At 41.2% G+C, this 21243-nt stretch overlaps 1 protein-coding gene across 2 annotated transcripts in view; it reads right to left on the bottom strand.

Moving 5' to 3' along the window:
- LOC132883498 (ribosomal protein S6 kinase beta-2-like) overlaps positions 1-8585 on the bottom strand; it is a 34702-nt gene extending 26117 nt beyond the window's left edge. For both annotated transcript variants that reach the window (XM_060917204.1, XM_060917205.1), the window contains exon 1: positions 8403-8585. The gene's annotated coding sequence lies outside the window, so the exon portion shown is untranslated. The remainder of the gene's footprint in view (positions 1-8402) is intronic.
- Positions 8586-21243: the final 12658 nt, after the last annotated feature.

The raw sequence follows: 21243 nt of genomic DNA, 5'->3' as shown, positions 1-21243 counted from the left end.
AAGTTTGTGAACCCTTTAGAATTTTATACATTTCTGCATAAATATGACCAAAAACATCAGATTTTCACACAAGTCCTAAAAGTAGATAAAGAGAGCCCATCAAATGAGCCAAAAATATTATACTTGGTCATTTATTTCCTGTGGAAAATGATCCAATATTACATATCTGTCAGTGGCAAAAGTATGTGAACCTTGGCTTTCAGTATCTGGTGTGACCCCCTTGTGCAGCAATAACTGCAGCTAAACATTTCCGGTAACTGTTGATGAGCAATTCCAGCGTTATGGACGTGACACTTTAACTCAAAATGGCAACAAATGACCCAGTGCATGTTTTATTGTCTCCCAGTATTTAAACAGGTGTTGCATATTTTAAGGCTGTACCATACTGGAGAAGTGATAGAACAAGAACAATTCCCATAGTACATCTAGGGCATGCCAGAAAATGCCAATAAAAGATGCGTTATGGATGTGACAGAAAAAGTATCACTTTTCTTGGGTGACTGTACATTATCAAACTCTGAAATTGTAAACCTAATGTCGAAATGGAGATATCCATTTGATAGAGGGGTCCAAGGTGAATATTAAAAAATCTTTGTTTAAAATATTTTGTATTTCATGCAGAGTTTCGGAAGGAAAAGTCAGCGTTATGGATGTGACGAAATTCCGTTATGGATGTGACGCGTCTGAAATAGACATGGCATATGTTTAGAAAATCAGCAATTTAACCACCCTAACCCTTTGAAAAACTCTCTAAATATCAGCTAAAACTATCAAAGTTCTTAAATAATATTTAGGATGGCTATTGTTTTGCTGTTTTGTGGATTTTAGCATACATTTCTGTGGCTTGTGGCAATAATATAGAATTGTACATGATCAAAGTTGATTTTAGCTTGGGGTTTACATTATAAGAAAGAAAGACTGACAGTGACATTAGGTTGGTTACAAATTGGTTCAACTTATTCACATCTGTAAAATACAGGCCTAGGTGATATCTCTGGGAGTGGTTTTGATGTATTACATGTTGCTTTATTTTTGCATGGTGAGGTTGACATTTACATGGAATTGCCCTGATCAGTCCTGCACACCGGCTTGGAGGAATTTTAGCCCATTCCTCCGTACAGAACAGCTTCAACTCTGGGATGTTGGTGGGTTTCCTCACATGAACTGCTCGCTTCAGGTCCTTCCACAACATTTGCACTGGATTAAGGTCAGGACTTTGACTTGGCCATTCCAGAACATTAACTTTATTCTTCTTAAACCATTCTTTGGTAGAACGACTTGTGTGCTTAGGGTCATTGTCTTGCTGCATGACCCACCTTCTCTTGAGATTCAGGCTACGTTTACATTACGTCGAATCAGCGGATCATCAGATTAACGTTCTTAAAACGATTCGCGTTTACACTAAAACCATTAGCCGTGCACACAGCAACACCAATACACGGATACGCTCGGCTCCGCAGGCATCCTGCGCTCCAAATCACTCCGCCCTGAACAGCGAGTGCCCTCTGGAGGGTGCGCACTCCGGCCCTGCGCAGCTCACAGAGCGCGCGAGTGAAGTGCACAAACTGTGATTCGGGACTGAGCCGCTGTGTGTGTGATCCCAGCGCATATCACTTACCACTTGCAAGTGGAAGGATGGCAAGCCTAAAGACAATCATAACTACACAATGGGCAGTATTTGCATCAGTATTTGCAGTATTTTCATACTTTTATACTCTTTAATGAAAGGTGATACAAGGTGGAAGTCCGCGCCGTTTTTCAGCAGTCGTGTCACATGACCAACGCCAGCAAATCAGGAAGGTGGATGTCACAGTGACGTTGTCCAATGAGGATGCCAGCTAGAGCTCAGCACAGCGTATTCTCAATGTTTACACAGCACCGGACCAGATACGATCTAGATTGAATACGTGGACGCTGGCGGATTCCCGTTTCCCGGCTTTTCCAGGTGGTTTAATGTAAACGGACAGTGCATCCGCGAAGAAAACGAGACAGATACGGTCTAATGTAAACGTAGCCTCAGGCTACATCCACACGACAATATCAGGTCCATATGGCAACGCAACGCTTGCTGAAAATGATGCAATACACATGCCACACCTCTAGGGGTGCTGCAAGACGGTCCCTTCGGAGACACCAGAACAATAGAAGTAGTAAGGATGCATGCGCATAAACTATTATGCGCGAGACTTCATATTAGCCACAAAGTCAGGAAAATCTGTTCATAAAATTACATTATAATGACCAAATACAATCAAAAGTATTTTTCCAGTCTCACCTGTGAAAGGTAATCCCATGTGATCTCGTTTGGACGGTAAACCTGTTGGTACAGTTAAACGCAGCTAATCTTTATTCTCCGCTTTGACCTATCCAATATTGCGGCGAGGATGACGTATGATTCTACGCGGAAGGCGGCGTCTTTAATGGTCCGGAATAAATTGAATGCTACATGTTGATGGATTAATTTGCTCTTCTACGCCCTTTTTGAGGAATGTATTGTAGGACTAAAACCAACATCTGAAGAGGTGAGATCGCTCCTTTTTTTCCCTATTTTTGCTGGCGGGATTGACTCTCTCTCTCACTTTGCACCATTACACAATAAATATTCACAGTGAAAATATTTTGTAAGCGTGTTTCATGAACCAAGTTATAGGATTTGTTGACAACTCGCATCGAGTTCGTTACACTTCTACCCGGCGTGAAGCACTCACAGTCATGTGGTTGTGACGTCAATATAAACAAATCCGTTCTACTCATCCAGACGACTTCACAATGGCAACGTTGCCAGATCTTTCCACTCTGGAACCCGTTCTCAAAAAGATTGCGTTTTGGGCACCCAAAACGCCGGTGCCGTGTGGACACCAGGCCTACACGTTAAGCAATTGTATCGGAGTCACCTGAATCCATTGCCGTGTGGACAGGGCCTCAGTTCATGGACAGACGTTCTGACATTTTCCTTTAGAATTCACTGGGATCATTCAGAATTCATTGTTCCATCAATGATGGCAAGCCGTCCTGGCCCAGATGCAGCAAAACAGGCCCAAACCATGATACTAATGTTTCACAGATGGGATAAGGTTCTTATGCTGGAATGCGGTGGTTTCCTTCCTCCAAACATAACGCTTCTCATTTAAACCAAAAAGCTCTATTTTGGTCTCATCTGTCCACAAAACATTTTTTCCAATAGCCTTCTGGCTTGTCCACATGATCTTTAGCAAACTGCAGACAAGCAGCAATGCTCTTTTTGGAGAGCAGTGGCTTTCTCCTTGCAGCCCTGCCATGCACACCATTGTTGTTCAGTGTTCTCCTGATGGTGGACTCATGAACATTAGCCAATGTGAGAGAGGCCTTCAGTTGCTTAGAAGTTACCCTGGAGTCCTTTGTGACCTCACTAACTATTACACACCTAGCTCTTAGGCCAAGTTTACATTAGACTGTATCTGTCTCGTTTTCTTCGCGGATGCACTGTCCGTTTACATTAAAACGCCTGGAAACGGGAATCCACCAGGGTCCACGTATTCAATCCAGATCGTGTCAGCTCCGGTGCTGTGTAAACATTGAGAATACGCGGATACGCTGTGCTGAGCTCTAGCTGGCGTCGTCATTGGACAACGTCACTGTGACATCCACCTTCCTGACTCGCTGGCGTTGGTCATGTGACGTGACTGCTGAAGAACGGCGCGGACTTCCGCCTTGTATCACCTTTCATTAAAAAGAGTATAAAAGTATGAAAATACTGCAAATACTGATGCAAATACTGCCCATTGTGTAGTTATGATTGTCTTTAGGCTTGCCATCCTTCCACTTGCAAGTGGTAAGTGACTTGCGCACAGCGGCTCAGTCCCGAATCACTGCTCGTGCACTTCACTCACGCGCTCTGTGAGCTGCGCAGGGCCGGAGTGCGCACCCTCCAGAGGGCACTCGCTGTTCAGGGCGGAGTGATTTGGAGCGCAGCCGCTGAGGAGGAAGCGATGAGCCGCACTGACACATTTCAACTTACGTGCCGAATTAGTCATGTGATTAGCGTATCCGTGTATTGGCGTTGCTGTGTGCACGCGAATCGTGTATTGGCGTTGCTGTGTGCACGCTAATCGTTTTTAAAAACGTTAATCTGATGATCCGCTGATACGGTCTAACGTAAACCCCACCTTAGAGTGATTTGTTGGTCGACCACTCCTGGGGAGGGTAACCATGGTCTTGAATTCCTCCAGTTGTACACAATCTGTGACTGTGGATTGGTGGAGTCCAAACTCTTTAGAGATGGTTTTGTAACCTTTTCCAGCCTGACGAGCATCAACAACGCTTTTTCTGAGATCCTCAGAAATCTCCTTTGTTCATGCCATGATACACTTCCACAAACGTGTTGTGAAGATCAGACTTTGATAGATCGCTGTTCTTTAAATAAAACAGGGTGCCCACTCACACCTGATTGTCATCCCATTGATTGAAACACCTGACTCTAATTTCACCTTCAAATTAACTGCTAACCCTAGAGGTTCACATACTTTTGCCACTCATGTAATATTGGATCATTTTCCTCAATAAATAAATGACCAAGTATAATATTTTTGTTTCATTTGTTTACCTGGGTTCTCTTTACTTTTAGGACTTGTGTGAAAATCTGATGTTTGTCATATTCACGCAGAAATATAGAAAATTCTAAGGGGTTCACAAACTTTCAAGCACCACTGTAGAGACTTCTCACCATTTTAAAATGCAATCAAGGATAAACAGCTTCCCAGAAAGGTTTCCTCCTGGAACCTGCTGTAATGTTGACTGACCATCTAAACCTCCCTCACACTTTCACCCAACTCACATCTGCGCAGCAACGAGCCAAATTCCAACCAACGACTCCGAGATCAGAAGCAAAGCTTTTACCACAACGACACCAAATTTCACAGAACGGCACTGGGGATGTAGAGTCTTCGCTTTTTAAAAGGACAACCACAAAACTAATGCTGTGTTCACACTTATACCGGTACGAAAGTGGTATAACTGTATCGATACAAAGTATACCGGTACAGTTTAGTGCATCTGTCCACACTAGCGAGAAATGTTTGCGGTTTTCTTTCACGGTAGTTGAAATGCGCATGTGCGAAATGTTCCCGTGGTTACCGAGTAACTTCATTCCGAGAATATATGGCATCCGTTATTTCAAGATCTCGAGAAAACAAGACAATTATTTCATGATCTCAGCTGGATCACTGTATCTCCGTCGGTAGAGACGAAGCCGGGCCAGTCTTCTGCGGAGGTGCCGCAGACTAATTTTGAAATTATCCCTTATTAAAAGACTTAATGCAATCTCTCCCTGTGTCAACCCCTGATCAAAATATTGCCTTATTAGATGATCGATTATTCCAGACATTCTAATGACCAAAGTTGCGTCTATACAGAATGAGAAATAGCCCCAAAGTCAGCATATCACAAGTCTCTTGGTGCACCTGAATGAACCATTTCTCAGCTGTTTACTCGAGATCATGAAATAATTGTTTTGTTTTCTTGAGATCTTGAATTAGTTGTGTTGTTTTCTCGAGATCCTGAATTAATTATGTCGTTATCTCGGGATAACAAGGTGAATTAAAAAAAAAAAAAAAGTTATATGAAGGGCCTCTCTCAGCTTCCGTACGGATGAAACAATGTGTGCGCGCTTTTTGTTGTCAATGTACAGTCTGTATTTCTGGTGGTCATTTATTCAGTCAAATCGTATAAAACGCGCGAGGCAGCGAAGACATCGATTGAGGTGTGTGACTTTGTGCATGCGCATTATATTTGTATCGATACAGAACTGCTTCATCTGTCCACACTACAGCAAAGCGCTACAATACCGATACGAAACCCATACATTTGTGGGTTTCGTACCGATACAGTTATACAGCTACAGTACCGGTATAGTTGCTAGTGTGGACAGGTGTTGCGGTACGAAAGTAGTTTCGTATCGGTACAAAATCCCTAGTGTGGACAGGGTATTAAACAGATAGATAAATAAAGTCTTTAAACTTGAATGCAAAGTAAAAAAAAAAAAAAGAAGAGATGGTGAAAGGAAAAGAGGGAACAGTGCAATCATTAGAGATGAGAAAGGAAAATGAAGAAACTTAATGTGCACACAAACGATAAACAGCACTGAAACTGATTATTTGATGTCAGAATTATCAAAATCACTCAAACTTTCATACATGTCCAGAAAAATTCAGTTTCTTACATCAGAGTAAAATCATTAACACGGTTCCAATAAATCTGATAAATCAGTTATTTTTGTTAATTTCTACATGCATTCATTCCTTCATGTATTTTATTTTTAAAATTTTAGATCTGCATGCGCATGCATACAGAGATTAAAACAAATTCTGTCTTTGGCTCAAAATAGAGCAGCTGAAGGAAGGACCTCATGAGGCATAACCATAAAAAAAGCTCCTGAATAAATATTTAACTGTGTAATGACTCGAGAGTGTAATAATAATAATAGACAGACAATGTATACCTGAAGAAAATGACAACACATCATTAAACCTTGTTATTGAGCTAGAAGCTGAATAAATTTGTGAGCGTACTTGTACACATGGCGGCACGGTGGTGTAGTGGTTAGCGCTGTCGCCTCACAGCAAGAAGGTCCCGGGTTCGAGCCCCATGGCCGGCGAGGGCCTTTCTGTGCGGAGTTTGCATGTTCTCCCCGTGTCCGCGTGGGTTTCCTCCGGGTGCTCCGGTTTCCCCCACAGTCCAAAGACATGCAGGTTAGGTTAACTGGTGACTCTAAATTGACCGTAGGTGTGAGTGTGAATGGTTGTTTGTGTCTATGTGTCAGCCCTGTGATGACCTGGCGACTTGTCCAGGGTGTACCCCGCCTTTCGCCCATAGTCAGCTGGGATAGGCTCCAGCTTGCCTGCGACCCTGTAGAAGGATAAAGCGGCTAGAGATAATGAGATGAGATGAGAGACTTGTACACATTGTAAATGCATCACTGTTCCACACGACACCAAAGCAAAAGGTTTTCTACTCAGCTCTGTATCTGCTTTAATTGTGTCAAATCACCAGTAGTAAGAAACTCATTGAGATTAAAAATCCCAAGTGTCCTGGCCAAGACAGGAGCACGCACATAAAATAAAAACTAAAAATCATCAATTTTTGAAAATCTACAAGCAGATGTAGCTGTATCCAAGTCATACATCTGCTTGTAGTACATCTACAAGCAGATGTAGCTGTACCCAAGTCATTTAAAATCCCTTTAAAAAAAAAAGTGTTCGGTGAGACCAGCTCCTGAAGGTTTAAGTGATTCTGCAACTGGTTCCAAGCAGATGGAGCAGCATATTTAAAGGCCCTTTCCCCCAGTTCAGTACGGACTTTGGGGACTGTAAGAAAGAATAAATCCTGGGAGTGAAGAGAATAACTTCCCATACTTTTGTTGTATGCAAGTCTGTTGACAACAATGAAGAAGTCCAAGAACTGCCTTATAAATAAAAATATGCCAAATGATTCAGTCTACAGGTCAACAGTAATTGTGTTAAAGACAGAAAGAACACAAGAAAACATGCAGGATTAGGAAACACCGTTCTGTGTAGTGAAAAGTCATCAAAGTTTAGCTTTTCTGAACGAGATTAAAACTTGTCTCCGTGAGAATTTAGCCTGAAACAGGTTTCTTTCTCACTTCCAAATGAAGAGACAAACAGGGAGGGAAAGTGATCACTTTAAGAGAGCTGCACTCATAGATTATTTTGTCCAAAACTCAGATCCTGGTTGTTTTGAGCGTTTAGTGATTTCCTGTTCTCATTTCTTGTTAAGAAAACTTGGATTTGGTGTTTTAGAAAAAGATTAAATGCTCATTTCTGCAACTCTGCTCAGTTAAACCACATGAATAGCCGTTGTGTGTTTGGCTGCTCAGACACACCCGCTTTAAATCACCCAGTCAGTTGTGTACAAATTTGTATTGCTGAAGTCTGATGAAACATGAACACGCAATCACGTGTCATTACTATATGTTAAATGTCATGTTATACAATCACACAGTTCTCTCAGCCATCATTAGTCAGTGTAAGGGTGTGCAAACTTTTGCACTCAATCCCAGTTTATGATAATGTTTTGTTATTTTAAGATCTTGATGTGATCTCGATATGGAAGGTGTATTTAAAGACATAAAAGAAGTGTACTGTGTGTTATGTTGCCAAACTGACAGATCTATCCAGGTTCATATAGATAAAGTTTATTTATTTATTCTTTTAAAACGCCTTTTAAAGATGTGTGCCATTTGTCATGTCTGTGACACCCATAAAATCCATATTTCTGGTAGGTAGGAGCTCAGAATCTGAAATAATCTTTCAAGAGATCTTGTGTTTGTATTGTGATATACATAATCTGTACACGACAATCATAACAATGACTTAAAAACAATAATAATAAACTCATCACATCCATACCTTCATCCGGGTCCGAAACACAATTCTGCTCCTCGGTACCTTACCGTGTAGTTATAAATGTTCTTATATTTATAATGATATAATTATGAACGTAAACATGTGGCTTAACAAAAACACTTAAGTGAAATCATGCCGCAGCTGTACTGCTGTCCTGTTGATGCAGAGGAACTACGTAATCAGAACGCGACACACACTCTGACGCGCAATGGCGTCATCTTTATGAGACGTAGAGGCGGGATTTAGGAAAAAAACAATAAATATTTTATTTATTTGTTTGTTTGTTAATTTAAGAGTGTTACTATATGAATAAATACTATAAATCTCTTCATAACGTTTTTATAAGATAAATAACTGAAATAAACTCATTTTGTTCATAATAAAGAAATAGTAGACTATTGCACTGACTAGCCTAGCAAGCTGTTTTCACCAGTTGTTTTACTTCCTTAACGCCTCCTTATTGTCTACATTCTGATTAAAAAAAAGTCTTTCAATTTCATTTAAATTAGTTAATTTATTCCTTTTAGCAGTAACGACTGAGGAATGCCAGCAAGACAAACCTACAAACAATAATATGAATCAATAAATAATTATTAAATATTGTAAATACTATGTTGAATGTTAAACTAATAAATATAACATTTAACCTTTTAAATATGCTCAAATAAAATATTCAAATATTCACATCAAATAAAAAATTCAATAAACCTTGTACATTTTTTAAGTGATTCATTATAATTCATTTATCTGTTAATAGGTTGCAGGGAAATATTTTCACCAAATTAGTTGCATTCCATAAATGCCGTTGCTCAAATATTTGATTTATTACCTTTAATATTAGCTGAACGTATTTTACACAGGACCAGCAGTACTGTAAAATACAATATTAAAATCATGCCTATGTCTTGTATAGTATTCATGGATTATTTGTTTATTTCGAAGAAGCCTTTGTCACATGCACACTCAAGCACAGTGAAATTCCTCCTCTGCATTTAACCCATCTGAAGCAGTGACACACACATGCACACATACCCAGAGCAGTGAACAGCTATGCTACAGCGCCCGGGGAGCAGTTGGGGGTTAGGTGCCTGAGGGGAAAGGGCACTTCAGCCCAAGGCCGCCCCATGTTAACCTAACTGCATGTCTTTGTACTGTGAGGGAAACCGAAGCACCCAGAGGAAACCCAGGCAGACACGGGGAGAACATGCAAACTCCACACAGAAAGGCCCCCGTCGGCTGCTGGGCTCGAACCTAGAACCTTCTTGCTGTGAGGCAACAGTGCTAATCACTACACCACCATATTTGCTGGTTGGTTTATTTTATTTTTTAGTGGAACTAAAGCCCATGCAATATACTACACGAGGGTGACCAGACATCCCCATTTTCCGGGGACGGTCCCTGTTTTTAACCATGACTGGCTGCCTCCCCTCCCCCCCCCCCCCCCCCCCCAAAAAAAAAAAAAACAGGCCGGGGGGGGACCAGACTGACACATCTACTAGCCTGGCTAACGCGACTTCAAAGCTCTCCGAGCATTTGGTCTGCCCAAGCTATTAAGCCAAACCGTTTCCCAGAGCCCGTGGTTGACCCACGTCCCTGAAATGCCTCAGTTTGCTACTGGTCGAAGCCAGAAAAGGCTGTGACGAAGCTTAAACCAATCACATCACTCTTTCCTCTGACGTATGTGACGCGACGGGGCTAACTAGTAGATCTTACCGAACTCTTACCGAAGCCGGTCGGGAGCAAGGCGAAAACGTCCTTCCTTTCAATAAATACCTCCAGGGCTGCTCTTTGCTCCGTTTTCAATGAGAACTTCCTGTTGAATGCTTTCAATACAGCATCTACCGCTGTGTTAAAGGCTTGCCGCTGCTCCATGTTCGTGATGTGAATGAAGCGCTTCCGGCATAGAGTCTGTAAACAATCTATGGCTTCCAGTCGCAGTTCTACTACGTCACTGCCTTGAACACGCCTCTACCCAGGGCCGTTGGAGATGCTCAAAGTTGATTGGTTCCCGATTTTTCGGGAGCTTGGAAATGCTGTAGATAGCCTGCCTGGCCAGACTAAGCTCGGAACAGGCCCTTGTGTTGCGTCACGCTTAGGATGGGCGGGCCCAGGCTACACATCTACCAGATTTCAGCTGAGGTCTCGTGTATTCATCTCATCTCATTATCTCTCACCACTTTATCCTGTTCTACAGGGTCGCAAGCAAGCTGGAGCCTATCCCAGCTGACTATGGGCGAAAGGCGGGGTACACCCTGGACAAGTCGCCAGGTCATCACAGGGGTCTCGTGTATTGTTTTGTGGATAATTTTAAGATGGGCTCAGGCTGATAGCAGAGATGTTCTAGAACACCTCTGGCGATAGCCTTTCCAGTATTTTGATTGGTGGAGCTGAGGAACAATTTTTTAATGGAGCACTAGAATCTTTGCTTAAACTAAAGTCATTCATTCAGCTTTGACAGATGGCTTCATCTGCTGCTGGACAGGTGAACCAGAGTCTTTTCTTGTAGGCCTAAGTGACATTGTTTGTTATCTATGTTATTTAGCCTTTAAATGTGTAAGCTATATTTTGTGATGTTGTGTATGACATAACGTTGCTTGTCACACTGTATTGAGATGTAGCAGTTGACCTAACAAAGCATAGCCTATTGTGGCCAGTGCTAGCAGGAGAAAGCTCAGTGTAGCGCCAATCGGTCAGCTGAAGTTGTTGCTAGATGTTGCGCTGCTGTAACAGAAATCCAGCTGAGGCAAAATTGTAAGAGTTCAACAGCATAAGCTAACTCACACACATCATCATCATCATATCTTGTCATGCCAGTACTGCAGCCAGTTCAGGGCTTCTTGGTTAGCTTCATATAGGTCTTGATTGGTGACATTTGGACCCAGTTCACACTCATGGAGAATGTGTCCCATAGTTTGGTTAGGATGACCACATCAACACTCGGCTGAGTTCACCTGTCCCCATTTCAGTAGGTTGTCTTTAGTTCTACCTACTCCACTCCTGGCTCTATTCAGGGCAACCCATTCCCTTCTGGGCAGGTAAGTACCATGAGGTAGGGATTCGCAAGGACTCTGAAGAGCTTCATTTGGTGGTAGAGTGTCGGAAGCTTTCCAACGGTCTAGTCGGTATTTGGCAGAGTCCTTAGGGTTTAGATTCTGTACAGCCATGAAGCTCTTTCTGGACTTGAGTCTTCTTCTTATATCTTGGTAATGATGTAGAGGATGTCTTGGGTCTTGCCCTTGTAAAAACTTCTGAGTTCTGGAGTGAGCTTCTTGTCGGACAGAAGGTGGTGCAATACCTGCTAGCCGATATAGTGCTGATAGGGGTGTAGGTTTCAGCACTCCTGTTATGATACGGCAAGAGGTATTAAGCTCAGCACCCACTTTTCCAGCATGGCATGACCTTTCCCATACTGGAGATCAGTATTCTGCTGTAGAGTAGCATAACCCCAGAGCAGTAGATCACAAGGTGTTGGCATCAGCTCCCCAGTTGAGAGTTGTTAGGTTGCTGAGGAGATTGTTTCTAGAAGCAATCCTCTCCTTGAGTTTTCTTACATTCTCTCTGTAAGATAGAGTTCTGTCTAAGGTTACTCCAAGGTAAACCGGGAATTTGTCATTGACCAGTTTCTTACCATTCCAAGCGATGTTCAGCTGTCGTTGGGCCTGATGGTTGTTCAGATGGAACGCTCAGACTTGAGTCTTGCCAGAGATTGCATTTAAGAAGTTGGTTTCATAGTTTTCTTACATTCTCTCTGTAAGATAGAGTTCTGTCTAAGGTTACTCCAAGGTAAACCGGGAATTTGTCATTGACCAGTTTCTTACCATTCCAAGCGATGTTCAGCTGTCGTTGGGCCTGATGGTTGTTCAGATGGAACGCTCAGACTTGAGTCTTGCCAGAGATTGCATTTAAGAAGTTGGTTTCATAGTAGTCTGAAAGACTATTTAGGGCAGCCGTAAGTCTTCGCTCAATGACATCGAAAGACTTGTGTTGGGTGGCGAGTCCTAGGTCATCAGCGTATATAAACCATCAAATATTTTTTGAAATGGGGGAGGTTGTTAGTGTAGATGTTAAACAGGGTTGGTGCAAGCACTGAACCTTGAGGGAGGCCATTTGTCTGTGAGTGCCAGCGGCTCCTTTTTCCATCCATCTCAATGAAGAACCGTCGGTTTTCGAGTAACGACTTGATTACCCTAGCGATGCTGGAGTTCCAGACCATTTTAGCCAGTTTTAGTAAGAGCAGTCTGTGACTGACAGTGTCGTAGGCAGCGGTCAGGTCAACGAAAACTGCCCCTGTGATCTGCCCGGTTTCAAAACCATCTTCAATGAATTGGGTAATGTTCAGAACCTGTCCACAGCAGGACCTTCCTGGCCTGAAACCACCTTGGTTGGGAGATAGTATTTCATCTATTGTAGGTCCTATACACGCAAGTATCATTCTCTCGTATAACTTAAAGGAACAGTCCACCGTACTTCCATAATGAAATATGTTCTTCTCTGAATTGAGACGAGCTGATCCGTACCTCTCCGAGCTTTGTGCGACCTCCCAGTCAGTCAGACACACTGTTACTCCTGTTAGCAATGTAGCTAGGCTCAGCATGGCCAATGGTATTTTTTGGGGCTGTAGTTAGATGCGACCAAACTCTTCCACATTTTTCCTGTTTACATAGGTTTATATGACCAGTGACATGAAACAAAGTTCAGTTACACAAATTGAAACGTGGCGATTTTCTATGCTATGGAAAGTCCGCACTATAATGACAGGCGTACTAACACCTTCTGCATGCTTCGACAGCGCATTGATACCTTCACTCCTGTCGAAGCGCGCAGAAGGTGTTAGTACGTGCTAGTGCTAGTTCCATGCCAGGGATTTCATGTGGCACAGCGTCCTTGTGAGTTTCCTGAATGCACAAAATATCGGCATTCAGTCCAGTCAGTAATTTGGCCTTAGTCAGTAAAAGACCTTCTGAGTTAAAGCTGGTAATCTTCAGCCTTGACATCTTCAGGGTCGAGGGTTTATCCTTTTACCACCCCTAGCTATTGCAGTAAGCACAAATTGGTGTGTTATCCCACAGAGTAGCTGGCTATGTAAAGCTATTGGCTTATGGTAATGTTACCAAAGTGTCAGTAATTTGTATAATTTGTTGTGATGTGTAGTGGACTACACATTTTGATTAAGGCTACTCATTTAGGCGAGGTAATCAATTCAGCTATGGCTACAATTTAGGATATGGGAGACTGGGATTCATTTGTATCCTCAATAATAATTCCACCCATCCATTATCTGTAGCTGCTTATGCTGTGCAGGGTTGCAGGCAAGCTGGAGCCTATCCCAGCTGACTATGGGTGAGAAGCAGGATACACCCTGGACAAGTCACCAAATCATCACAGGGCTGATACATAGAGACAAACACCCATTCACACCTACGGTCAATTTAGAGCCACTAATTAGCCTAACCTGCATGTCTTTGGACTGTGGGGGAAACCGAAGCACCCAGAGGAAACCCACACAGACACAGGGAGAACATGCAAACTCCACACATAAAGGCCCCCATCGGCCACTGGGCTTGAACCCAGACCCTTCTTGCTGTGAGGCGACAGTGCTAACCACTGCACCACTGTGCCACCTGTATTAGTTGGTTTATTTTATTTTTTTAGTGCAACTAAAGCCTGTGCAATATACTACACGTGTAATAATTTTCAAATTATTTAGCCTATTTATTTATTTTCTCTATTATAAAGATTTAAAGTATTTCCAGACTGTAATCGGTAAAATAATTCTCATATTAGAAGACCAGCATTTGTCCTGCCTTCATCAGTCATAACTTTACAATCAGGAATCACATGTCCACTTTTTTAAAGGCTTAGTTATCGTAATAACTCATAGAATCCTTCAAAGATGTTTAAAAAACAAACAGAAAAAACATCTTGACTGTTCTTGGGGTCAGATCTTGAATGGGGTGTTGAATTTTTCTTTGCTATTTCAAAATGAAAAACAAAGGTGACCATGTGACTTCAACTCTGAAGCAACAAGCAGTGCAGGTGAAAGAACACATAAGTATACTGTGGTTTAACTTTAAAGAGTCTGAGAGATGTTCATAGGAAAAAGTGCTCTTTGAGTTTCACACCTTGACAGACGAGACCTGGTTTCAATCTTCAGTCACTCGCTGCACTCGCTTTACACAAACACGATGTTGCAGTCAGTCATTTTTGGATTGATAGGTGGGTGAACTTTACTTGATCGATCTTTAAATCAACCAATAAGATGATCTGCATGTGTAAAAGTTAACACACCCTTTAGGACAAATAAATGACATGGACAGTGCCGGTGTGTGTCAAGATAAAAAAAAAAAACAAGTTTGTGTCTGTCTTTCTGAATGTGAAATAAATATTTTCCAATAACTTTAAAATTTACAGATATCTGTCACACACTGTCTTTTAAAGTCAGGAGACTGAGAAGGTTCTTAGGATATGGAATATATCAGCTGGTTTCAAAAAGGAACTATTGAACTGCAAAGAACAGTGGTTTGAACCATCTAACCAAAAAACAACAAGCAATCAGTCAGTATATCTGACAGCATTAATTCTATGCTCATAAATCTGTCAGGCTTCTGTCCATAAATATACCAATCTGAAGATTATTTTCTCAGGGGGATGCAAATTTTTATGACAAATGGAGGGATTTTTTTTTAAACAAACAAAAAATATATATATATGAAAATTGAAAATAAAGCAATGTGCTAAATCAACAGATAAAAATAAAACACATTTTCTCCCACAAAACCATTATGACCACGGGCGCAGATAGGGGGGGGGGGGGGGGGGGGGGATTCGTCCCACCCAGATTTAAATTCACCTCGTTCGGTCCCCCCCACTTATAGGGAGGAAAAAACGTCTATGCTGTCTTTCTTTGCATAAGGCAAACCTCACGGAAAAATTAAAAGACTAATTACCATTCGGTTTATTGAGGTGCACAGCAGTGTATATAGTTGCAACTGCGCAGACTGCACAGGTTGCGAGCTCGAGCTTGGTTGCTATGGTTACCCACAAGTTTTACAGGCATATCGGGGACAGCGCCTCCTAGTTCAGGACCCCAACACGGCATGATGAAGGGTGCCAAAAGGCAGAAAACGATTGCATCGTTTAAAAAAAAAAGACTGTAAGTAAACTGTGCCTTACTTTATCATATCACCTTGCAATTTTTTGATAGTCTGTTAAAAGTAATGTCGTAGTGAAAGTAAAATCGTACGGAGTGATGCCTTTCTGGTAGCCTCCTTCTTTCGGTGGCAGCCTGTAGATACAGTGCTCAGAAGGCAGTTTTAATGTTTAATCTGGCGTTCCCTGCCATAATTTCAGCGAGCATATTGTTTCATAAGGAAACTTTGCGAAGAGTTGTTGACTGACTGCCGCTCACGCAACACACAGGCAGTTAGAAAGTCAGGATGCACTGGTTTACACTTTACACACACACACGTAGCCCAGCCTCTCACTATGGTTAACAGTTGGAACTTAGCGGTTTTAAAACTAGTTTTGCAGTTTTGCAATTTCTGTGCGTGATGATAATGTGCAAACTTTGGATTTCCATAGGCTATGTTAAAATGTTATCATTGTCCTGGCCTGCAGGTAGTTCCTGGTGATGGCAGTGAGGGAGGTGAAATAACATGTATACACACTACCGTTCAAAAGTTTGGGGTCACCCAGACAATTTTGTGTTTTCCATGAAAAGTCACACTTTTATTTACCACCATAAGTCGTAAAATGAATAGAAAATATAGTCAAGACATTTTTCTGGTCATTTTGAGCATTTAATCGACCCCACAAATGTGATGCTCCAGAAACTCAATCTGCTCAAAGGAAGGTCAGTTTTATAGCTTCTCTAAAGAGCTCAACTGTTTTCAGCTGTGCTAACATGATTGTACAAGGGTTTTCTAATCCTCCATTAGCCTTCTGAGGCAATGAGCAAACACATTGTACCATTAGAACACTGGAGTGATAGTTGCTGGAAATGGGCCTCTATACACCTATGTAGATATTGCACCAAAAACCAGACATTTGCAGCTAGAATAGTCATTTACCACATTAGCAATGTATAGAGTGTATTTCTGATTAGTTTAAAGTGATCTTCATTGAAAAGAACAGTGCTTTTCTTTCAAAAATAAGGACATTTCAAAGTGACCCCAAACTTTTGAATGGTAGTGTGTGTGTGTGTATATATATATATATATATATATATATATATATATATATATATATATATATACACTATATATATATATATATATATATATATATATATATATATATATATATATATATATATATACACACACACAAAATGGAATCATTTGCTGACAGCTCAGTCCCCCCCAGTTCAAAAATCCTTTCTGCGCCCCTGATTATGACAATTCAAATATGCATAAAGTTTCACATAAAAAAAGCCATTTTTCGTGTTAATTTCATTTAAAGTTTGTAGTTACTGGAAGTGATATAATGCTAAATCATAATTATGGGTATTTAGCAGTTTTGTTTGGGACAAACCCCATGTCTGTGGTTGAAGATAATTATAACTCATTATTCAACCACAGTATTTTGAGGTATTTTGCATCATAACAACATCAGTGGGTTTTTTTTTCCCTCAGGGATCATGGTTTTGTCCCCGAAGCTGTCATTAGCTGTGAAGACTCTGGAGGTTCGGCTCGGAGCGGCGGTGACGCTGCAGTGTGATTTGTCGTATCATTATGAGATTAACTGGCTGAGGATGAGCTCGGAAATGCAACCCGAGCTTCTGATGGTTCTGGGGCTGAACAATAATGGAGAGTTATCCATCACCTGGAACTCCAACAGCTCCAGTTTCCAGGGTTTTGTCAAAAATTGTTTTTTGCAGCTGAAAATTGGACGAGTGTCTGACACAGACCTCATCACATACTTCTGTGCATCGATAAATAAAAAGCGGATTGAGTTTGGTGAAGGACCACGGCTATATGGTAAAGAACAGAAAGTCTGCTGAAACATCATGTTGTCTGATGGTTCAAGAGATATTTCCTACTCTGATTGATCTGTTTCTTGCATTAAAGTTGGATCAGTGGTTTCTCTTTCTCAGTTTAACAGTCAGAAGCTGTGTATTGCTTGATGTTCTGTCTGGGTTTTTTTTTTTTTTTCCTCAGTAAAGATGGTGATGTGAACTACAGCCAAGGGTCACTGGTATAGAAATAAGATTATAGCTCATGGTGATTAATAGAACCAAGTGTGGGGATAATAATAATAATAATAATAATAATAATAATAATAATAATGTTTAAAACACTGTTTAAAAATAGTTTCAAAAATAATATATTGAAAAATGTATAATGTTTATCTAAGGTGTGGCTCTAAGAGTGTATATATTCACTAAAGCAATTTTCTTTTCAAAGAGTGTATTTAACTGCTCTGTTAATATAATATCTTTCACCTTTCAAATTAATTGCAACTATTTTAGATGGGTTTATCCTAATTTGATTTAAAAATGAAAATAACAAAACTATTATTTTATTAACAGTAAATATGTACTAATAATTTAATACACCATTGCCTGTATCACTCTAGGATCAGCGACATCTCTTTTTCAGTTTGGTCTTTTTGTTCCTTGGTTAGATTTTAATATCTAAAAAGAGTTCATTTTAAATGTAAACTGCCTTTCAGATTTTTCAAGTGTAGGTCATAAAAAGAATTTTTCTTGACACCCAATTATTTTTGTTTAGTGGACCGAAAGCTACTGAATTCGAATCACAGACTTCCAATTTTATTAGGGTTTTTTTTTAAAGTAGAACAATTAATGAATTTAGGGCCACGTGGCCCAAAATTCTCTGCTATTTTTTCTTGCTTCACCATGACGCAATTCAAGATATTACATCATGCATCACATGGTGGGCTTTCCCTGTTTGCGCAAATCATTGTGGGATACAAATTTGAAACAGTAGTGGGAAGTGAGAAGAAAAGATGCTTTGTTGTGAAGGAGCGGAAATGCAGGACCAAACTAATAAATATCGGCGGTCAGCGAGTACCTCGGTGTGATTAGCTGTTCGTTTAGGGACAGAATGATGTAACTGTCAGTGCATGGTCAAGGTAAACCTATAGATGGCAGTAATGCAACACTGGATGCCAGCTACCGTAAAACCCAAAAGAATAAAAGAAGAAGAAGGTGGTAAACATGCCATACACACATGGACTTCCTCTGTCTGCTTGACTGCGCAAAACGAGTGATTTCATGCACATAATTTCCTAGGGAATACCCTCAAATTAAATAACTTCCCAGCCACAGAATGGCCTGTTTTTTTTTTTTTGTTTGTTTGTTTGTTTTTAAGATCTCATCTCATTATCTCTAGCCGCTTTATCCTTCTACAGGGTCGCAGGCAAGCTGGAGCCTATCCCAGCTGACTATGGGCGAAAGGCGGGGTACACCCTGGACAAGTCGCCAGGTCATCACAGGGCTGACACATAGACACAGACAACCATTCACACTCACATTCACACCTACGGTCAATTCATGCCATGTACACACGTAGCCGGGTATTTTTAAAACCGAACATTTTCCCCCCCTCCGTTTATAAAAATGTTTTATCCACACCACCTCGTCTTCGAAAAAAATCCCTTCCACACATAACCGAACATCTGCGTTTTCAATCACATTCATAAGCATACCAAACCTGTAGATGGCTATTTCCCCAAATCCTACCCCCTAATCACATCACCTGTGCTCTTGGAGCAGTAGTTGGGCTTCTAAAATTAAACATGTAAATAGCACCTGCACAATAATTAACGCTTTCAAGGCACTACTCCGATCCATTACTCTTTAGCTAGCCGCACACTACGCCGATTTTCAGCGTACCGAGCCAACTGAAGTCGCGAGTCAGGCGTAAAGACTAGTTTTCGATGGTACTGACTCATCTCACAGCCGATTCGAAAAACTAATCGGGAGCCAGACTGATCGGCGAGAGTCGCTAGCAATAGCCAATCATATCTTTCGCATATAACACGTGACATCATTAAACACAATTTCTAGCGCGAGAAATACGTGTTGGTAGCACCTAATGCAGGTATATACTGTAATTCCATAGACTGAAGCTTTATCCATAGACACAGTGGGCTGGAAAGCCACTCTGCTCAAGTTGTGTGGCTGAATTCCAAATCGCTTTAACTCCCCTATACAAGTGCACTATTTAAGGTTGGAAATAATAGCTCATGCAGCCTAGATAGTGCGCTACATATTCCGTGTTGTGTCATTTGTAATTCAGCCTGTAGCATCTTCAAGTGTTGGATTTAACAGTAACTATATCCAATAGCCAATCACAAAGCTATTAAGTTGTCACGTGTCGCTTCAATCGCGACTGCACTCGTCAACAGTCGGGGGATATGTGCGTGCCCTGTCGGGAGTCGGCTCTGAAATGGGTCGGTTCGGTACCGCGTGGATCGCCGTGGTGTGCGGCTAGCTTAAGTCCATGCTTAATCTGGCTTCTGCAGTAAACAAAGGTCGCACGTTTGACGTCAGGGCAGATTTGTTGTCATTTTTTTGGCGCAGATTGTGACGTTCTACAACGCAAATCTCCGGTTATCTCTGTCTACACGAAAAGGCATACACGGAGTTTTCAAAAATCTTCACTTTGCCTGGAGTTTTTTTAAATATTCGTTTTTGATGTGTTTTCATGTGGATGACAGGCCAAAACGTAGAAAAATATCTTCGATTTAGCAGATACCCGGCTACGTGTGGACAGGGTCTTAGAGTCACCAGTTAACCTAACCTGCATGTCTTTGGACTGTGGGGGAAACCGGAGCAAACCCACGCGGACACGGGGAGAACATGCAAACTCCGCACAGAAAGGCCCTCGCCGGCCCCGGGGCTCGAACCCAGGACCTTCTTGCTGTGAGGCGACAGCGCTAACCACTACACCACCGTGCCGCCCTGTTTTTAAGATATTGCAGAAATAAACATATATCACAATGACCAAATTTCAGAGGGAACTAAATTTCACCGATTTTATGAAATCAAAAGGCCGTCTTGCTTTAACCAAAAATGCTGACATATAAAGTGTTCAGTTGTGTCCAGTTTCAGTTCAGTGATTCTTTTGATAACATCAGTGGAAGCATTTCATTTTTCTGAGTTCAAAATGAACTTCCTGTCGTCCTGCTGGAGATGGCCAGCAAAGAAATTCTGAGACGGTTCAAATATTAATGTTACATTCCACAGCTCTAAACAACGACATCACAATCAAATAATAAAACATGATAAAACACAATCATCTCTAGGTGCTTGAGATGTCCTCTGACATCTTAAAAACCTTTTTTAAAAAGTAACAAACTCCATTTTAAAACAATTTTCTAGCACTTTCGCAACAGCTTTAGCTCATAACTGAACTGGAGTTTAATATCATCTTCCTTGGAATTGGACTTTGTACACGGACTATAAAGATTCGGACAATTATCAGACCAGACATTCTGATCATTGTTCCAGATCTGCCAGTTCCTGAAGCACCACCATCTGCTTTGTGCGGAGGCTTGGTCCATGGATTATATACTTTTGTCATAAAAAGGGGATAAAAGACAATTGTTAATCAGATGCAAGCTTCATTTAGAAGTTCCATGTACTTTATGTAGATTTCATGAAGACGCTGAGAGTTTTAATGACTAAAAATCAGCACTTTGAGGGTTTGTGCTGGAGCAATATGTTCCCATGTCAAAACGAGCTAAATCTGAGGTTCTTCAAACTTCCATATGCAGTACAAGCCATGGTAGATCCTTCACGCTGATGTTTTTGTGAACTTTCAACAAATTCCAGGAGATGGCAGTAATGAAGGAGAAGAAGAAGAAGAAGAGGCAC

Source organism: Neoarius graeffei, chromosome 3, assembly GCF_027579695.1.
Source record: "Neoarius graeffei isolate fNeoGra1 chromosome 3, fNeoGra1.pri, whole genome shotgun sequence".
Taxonomy (NCBI): domain Eukaryota; kingdom Metazoa; phylum Chordata; class Actinopteri; order Siluriformes; family Ariidae; genus Neoarius; species Neoarius graeffei.
The sequence above is the reverse complement of the archived record's forward strand: the minus strand, read 5'-3'. Positions and strand labels throughout refer to the sequence as shown.